The following is a 6,000-nucleotide window of genomic DNA, read 5'->3' as shown; positions in this document are numbered from 1 at the left end:
AAAAAGAATACCTTGATGATTCAACTTTTTATCATTTGATCAACTCATTTAACTACAATAAATCATATTTTCGTTGAAAAGTGCATGGCTGCGTCCTGTCTGCTGCCATCTTGTTACTCCTAACTAGGTTAGGAGACCTCTCCAGCTCTCTTAAATAATTTAACACTTAGGAACCTTTATGAATCACACTTATTCTTAAGTTTAGGAATAAGAGTAAAATGTCATTCTTAGAATTTTTACAGACTTGTAAAATTTGTAAGTTACCGGCCATTCAGAACTTCTACTAGCCGAAAAAAATTATAAAATAAAATAAAATACACACATACACACACTAAAGTTTTGGATTTCATCAATTCATTTCTTATTCAAACAAAATCCTGTCATCAGCATCTCCTCCATTCCTCTTTCATCAAAAAGGTATTTTAGGAGGAAAGATCAATACAATCAAAGAACATTAAAAAATGTAGGACATTGGAAAATAACAATGTCTTTTTAATCTTCGCTATTGCTTCATTGCTCATAAACAAGCGTGCCATTATTTGTTGCGTAGTGACGTGTGTGTTTAGTCAGATATGAGCAGATTCTGCGCAATACGCTGTATTTAAGATATAATGATCTCACAAGTTGAGTATTTGTGCTAAATCTGCGCAGATTTGTTTTACATGAACGTTTCCCACCACAGCTGATTTTTTCCTGCATTTGGCGGGTGTTCATTTCAAACCCTGTATACAAGGTATACAAACCTATTGAGGTATACTTGAATGCATAGGTGAAAATTCAACATCACACACTCATGTTTGGACACTGTGTTCAGCAAAATGCCTAGGAAAAACCTTAAATACACTGTTATGTGAACTTTAAACCGATAACCCTCATTATAGAGGACATTGTAGATCCTCTGACCACAGCAGCCAATCACAGCGAGGCAACAATCTGCACATTCGTCAGGAGTGACCACAGCAACCAATCACAGCAAGGCAACAATCTGCACATTCCTCAGGAAGGATTAAAAGGTTAGTTGCTAACCAACACCAGCAGAGCAGGCATAGCATGTACATAGTCTGAAGTTAGCTGACATGGCTAAGGAAACAGAAACCAACAGGTCTAGGGGGTCCATACTGTATATAAAATGTATAATTTATTATCTATACTAACTCTTATTCCTACATATATTTATGTTAATCTATAATAGTCCTACTGCATAACCATATTCCTTTAGGCAATATCAGTAAAAATGTTTTTTTCTATATGCTTAGTAAAATGTTTTGATTATTAAAAATAACTACAAGTCCAACGCATACTCAAATCCTTGATATTCGGCTGAGGGGGAAAGATCCCTGATGTAGTTCACTGCACAGGATAGGATCGGAATCCTATTCCTCCTTCTCAAATGTCTCCTCGCCCAAAGAATGAACTGCCGGTACGCTGTTAACCTAAACAGTCTGAGAAAAGGATATTATAACAAGTTAGCCTAGCCCAGTCGCCAATTCGTAAAATACACTGTTACATACCTGCTACTTATGGGGCGCTCCAGCGTCTCAGCTCGGACATCCCTTAGCATGATGGCAGCCACCTCCAACATATCTCTCTCACCGCACAGCATCCGAAATGAACGGTGCATGGTGATGCGATTTTCCCCTTTCAATAATTGTTCCAGGTTGACCTCTCTGAAAGATCCCGGTGCAGTGTCCATGCTCCGGCCGCGCCCACACCAGTCACTTCCCCCCAAACTCATTTTCATGTGTATATAGGACCTGCAGCTGCAGCTGCCTATATACCTTCGCAGGTCCTACCATGCCAGTGAAGTCATCAAAATTGCCAGCGTTCTTATAACAAACACAATTTTTGTGTTGCTTAAAAAAAAGCTATATTGATATTTTTCATACAATTTTTTTTGTGTAATTTACTTTTAATTGTCATAATTATGATCACGTTATCAACGTTGATTTTTTCAGTACAGTTTATCTTTAATGTTGTATCAAGAATCTAAGTTGTTGAAGTTCTGAAAAAAGGGAATTTTTTGGAAACCGCATGACGACTAGCAGGAGCCGCTGGTTTCCTACACGCTTCTGCATCTCCTCTCCTCGGGATCTTCTGCATCTCCTCTCCTCGGGATCTTCTGCATCTCCTCTCCTCGGGATCTTCTGCATCTCCTCTCCTCGGGATCTTCTGCATCTCCTCTCCTCGGGATCTTCTGCATCTCCTCTCCTCGGGATCTTCTGCATCTCCTCTCCTCGGGATCTTCTGCATCTCCTCTCCTCGGGATCTTCTGCATCTCCTCTCCTCGGGATCTTCTGCATCTCCTCTCCTCGGGATCTTCTGCATCTCCTCTCCTCGGGATCTTCTGCATCTCCTCTCCTCGGGATCTTCTGCATCTCCTCTCCTCGGGATCTTCTGCATCTCCTCTCCTCGGGATCTTCTGCATTTCCTCTCCTCGGGATCTTCTTCATGTCCTCAGGATCTTCTGCATCTCCTCTCCTCGGGATCTTCTGCATCTCCTCTCCTCGGGATCTTCTGCATCTCCTCTCCTCGGGATCTTCTGCATCTCCTCTCCTCGGGATCTTCTGCATCTCCTCTCCTCGGGATCTTCTGCATCTCCTCTCCTCGGGATCTTCTGCATCTCCTCTCCTCGGGATCTTCTGCATTTCCTCTCCTCGGGATCTTCTTCATGTCCTCAGGATCTTCTGCATCTCCTCTCCTCGGGATCTTCTGCATCTCCTCTCCTCGGGATCTTCTGCATCTCCTCTCCTCAGGATCTTCTCAGACCTCAGGCTTCTGTCTCAGCGCTTCATGTTCACACAGACTCCAGTGGAAGAACTCACCGTCACCAGCCTGATCCCTGAAGATCACTCCACCAAACCTCTTCCAGAGACCTTGGCATCAGTGTGCACTATCAGTTTATGTTTTTTAATTTGAAGTAGATACTGCATAGCTGATATTCAACAATCTTTTTGATTGCTCTTAATGGTCCAGGTGAAATTGCTCAGCTGGTGCCCAGTACAATTGACCGTTCGCAAAGACCCGCCCCCCTTAGTTACTGTTGCTATGTCTGACAAGCTACACCGCTCTCACACACACACACCATGTTCTCACGCAGTGAAAAGAAATTTAAACAATAAATACCGTTTTGTGGCTCTTTAATGTGTCTGACAGATCGCTGTAGAGCCTCAGTTAAAGCTGCTCGTGAACCGATAATTTCTTCCTTCTAGTTCATTTATAGCATCAAATAAACATGAATGAACATCAGAAGGAATGTTGTTTTAACCGTGTTAAGGCGTCAGTACACTCCGCTTTTCAAGTTTTAGGGCCGCAACTAACGATTATTTTAATAATCGATTAATCTGTCGATTATTTTTTTCGATTAATCGGATAAAAATAAAAAAGCATTCATTTCCAACCCTTTATTCAAAAACAGAACTGACAAATCTTTAGAAAGTGCTCAAACAGATTGCTCCTTGAACATCCCTGAGCTGTTAAAGTAATACATTTTTTTTAATTGACTAACACAAAAAACATACACATGTGCTTTACATCTGCCAAATATATAGGACTTTTTTTTTAAATAAAGTGCACAAAAAGATGTATATTTTTGTTTAAGGGACCTGAGCTGTCAGAACAATAAATAATTTTTAAAAAATAAAGAAAAATACAAATCAGAAAACTTAACAGGATTTGTTTAAACGTCAGAACTTGTTCTCCACACTACACTCACAGACGCACACACTCACAGACGCACACACTCACAAATTCTCACACTCACAAAAAAATACAATGGATTGACCACCTCGTATGGTGTGTATTTTGCAGCTCATCCTTTCCGAGCATATAATGAAGTTTCTCTGAGTCATTTAGACTTAGAGAGTAAAGAATGAAAAATTCAGTGCTGCTCGGACACACTCGGTCTCTATCGTGGCTCTCAGATGCACTCGGACGGTCTCTATCGCGGCTCTCAGATGCACTCGGTCTCAATCGCGGCTCTCAGATGCACTCGGTCTCTATCGCGGCTCTCAGATGCACTCGGTCTCTCTCTCGCGCGCGCGCAAACACACTCTATATCGCGCGCTCTCGGACACACTCGGTCTCGCGCGTGCAGACACACTCACGCGCAAACACACGTGTCTCAATCGCAGTGTCGCCTCATAGCTCTGCGCTCAACTAAATTATTATTATTATTTTAACATCTCCGCGTCGCGCGACACAACGAATCGATAATGAAATTCGTTGCCAACTATTTTGATAATCGATTTTTATCGATTCATTGTTGCAGCCCAAGAATCCTCCCATGTTAATCTACTTTAATTAACTCTCCTGACTGCTTTGTCGGACAAAATGGCGGATGGCGAAATATGATTGGTCAGATCACCTGTCAATCAAGCTCCCTGCGAAGGGTCAATTGGAAAGAACCATCCGACACACTCATTTACCTTAAATTACATCTCCTCCAAACCTCACGATATTAATTTGGTACCATAGACTGTAAAAAAAGATGGACGACGGCCCTTCGCTCTTTTCCATTGGTGAGAACTGAAGCCGCCAGTGTCCCGATATGGCGCTGACATCTTGGTACTCGAGTCTGCGCAGTAGCGGTCTCGGGACCAGATCAAGGGGGTAATCCATCCGCCGGAAACTGAAGCTTCCCCAGGTGCCGCCATTGGCTAGCGGACCCCCACCTGCTGTTAGGATTCCATTGACTCACATTCATTTTCAGCGAATAACTACATCTGAGGCATTTAAAGACTCCATTTGTCCATTGTTTATTTCTAAAGAAACATGAAAAAGTATAAAAAGGCTCCATTACCTTCTATCTTACGTTATAGCCCCGTAGAAGCAGTTTTTGTAAAAATAGGCTAACGATTGCGTCAACCACGCGACTCTCGCACAAGTCGAGAAATTACCGTGTAGACATGCAGAGAAGCTCGCAAGCAATCGGGGGGACGTGGAGGCATAAAGTCAAGGGAGAAGCCCATAGAGAGTGATAAAGTTGATCCTGCTGCTAGCTCATGGACAGCTAATGCTCACGCTCTCAGTCTCTGCGAGATTCGGAAGGGAATGATTCAGATTTCTCTCGGCACAGCTACTAGAAGACCTACAGGTTGCTCACGTCACATCTACGTCGTCAAGCTCAGTTTGAGCCCGCGCAGTTCGCCCAGCCATCAGGAAGTGCTTCTAATTGACTTCACTTTTCTCCGTTGAAATGGTCGCTTCAGTTTATACTGTCTATGCCAGACCTGCGCAGTAGTGAGCAGGAAGTAAAGCCGCGAAATCAACGCCCCGCCCTCACTCTCGCAGAATGCACTCTCCCTGCACTTTTTTAAGTGGCCTTTGTCTGCTCCAATTTTGATGTCTGTTGATTGCAGTACGACAAGAGGCTTGTTAAAATAAAGTAAATGCAATCAGTCCTCCGAAGATCCCCTCAAAAAGTCTGTTGGTGCTTCAGTGACTACTTTGCTCAGAGAACCTGTGAATCACAGCTGCCAATCATGACGTTACACCACCGTTTTTATAGCATCACGTAACGAACAAATTTATTTAAAAAACAGACACTTGAACTTACATCAGCGTGATAAAAACGACAGCAAATTACAAAAACCACCTTTGCAAAAAAGATATTTGAGGTGTAATTGAATTGTTTAGTTGGTCTCATGTCCCGTTGAATAACATGGGGAGGCGGGGTTTATGACCTATACTAGGACCAGCCACCGGGGGGCGATCGAGACGCTTTGGCTTCACTTTTCAAGACTTGTGCGGCACGCTTGTTTGGTACAGGTTGCGAAAAGGTTAAAATATATTTATTGTCCACCAGGTTGAAAAACGTGTCTTTGGAAACTGCTAAAGGGCTCCTGTAAAGTTTGGGTTGATGAGTAATTTCCAGGTCTGGATAAGAATGAAAAAAAAAAAAAAGTCCTGCACACTATCAATACTTGGGAAAGTATCAAAATTACCAAAAGAAACAAAGTTTTGGTCACATGACCTTCATCAGCCATTTCCATATGCCAATAA

This window comes from Phoxinus phoxinus, assembly GCF_949152265.1.
Source record: "Phoxinus phoxinus genome assembly, chromosome: 16".
Lineage (NCBI taxonomy): Eukaryota > Metazoa > Chordata > Actinopteri > Cypriniformes > Leuciscidae > Phoxinus > Phoxinus phoxinus.
This window is presented reverse-complemented; position numbering follows the sequence as displayed.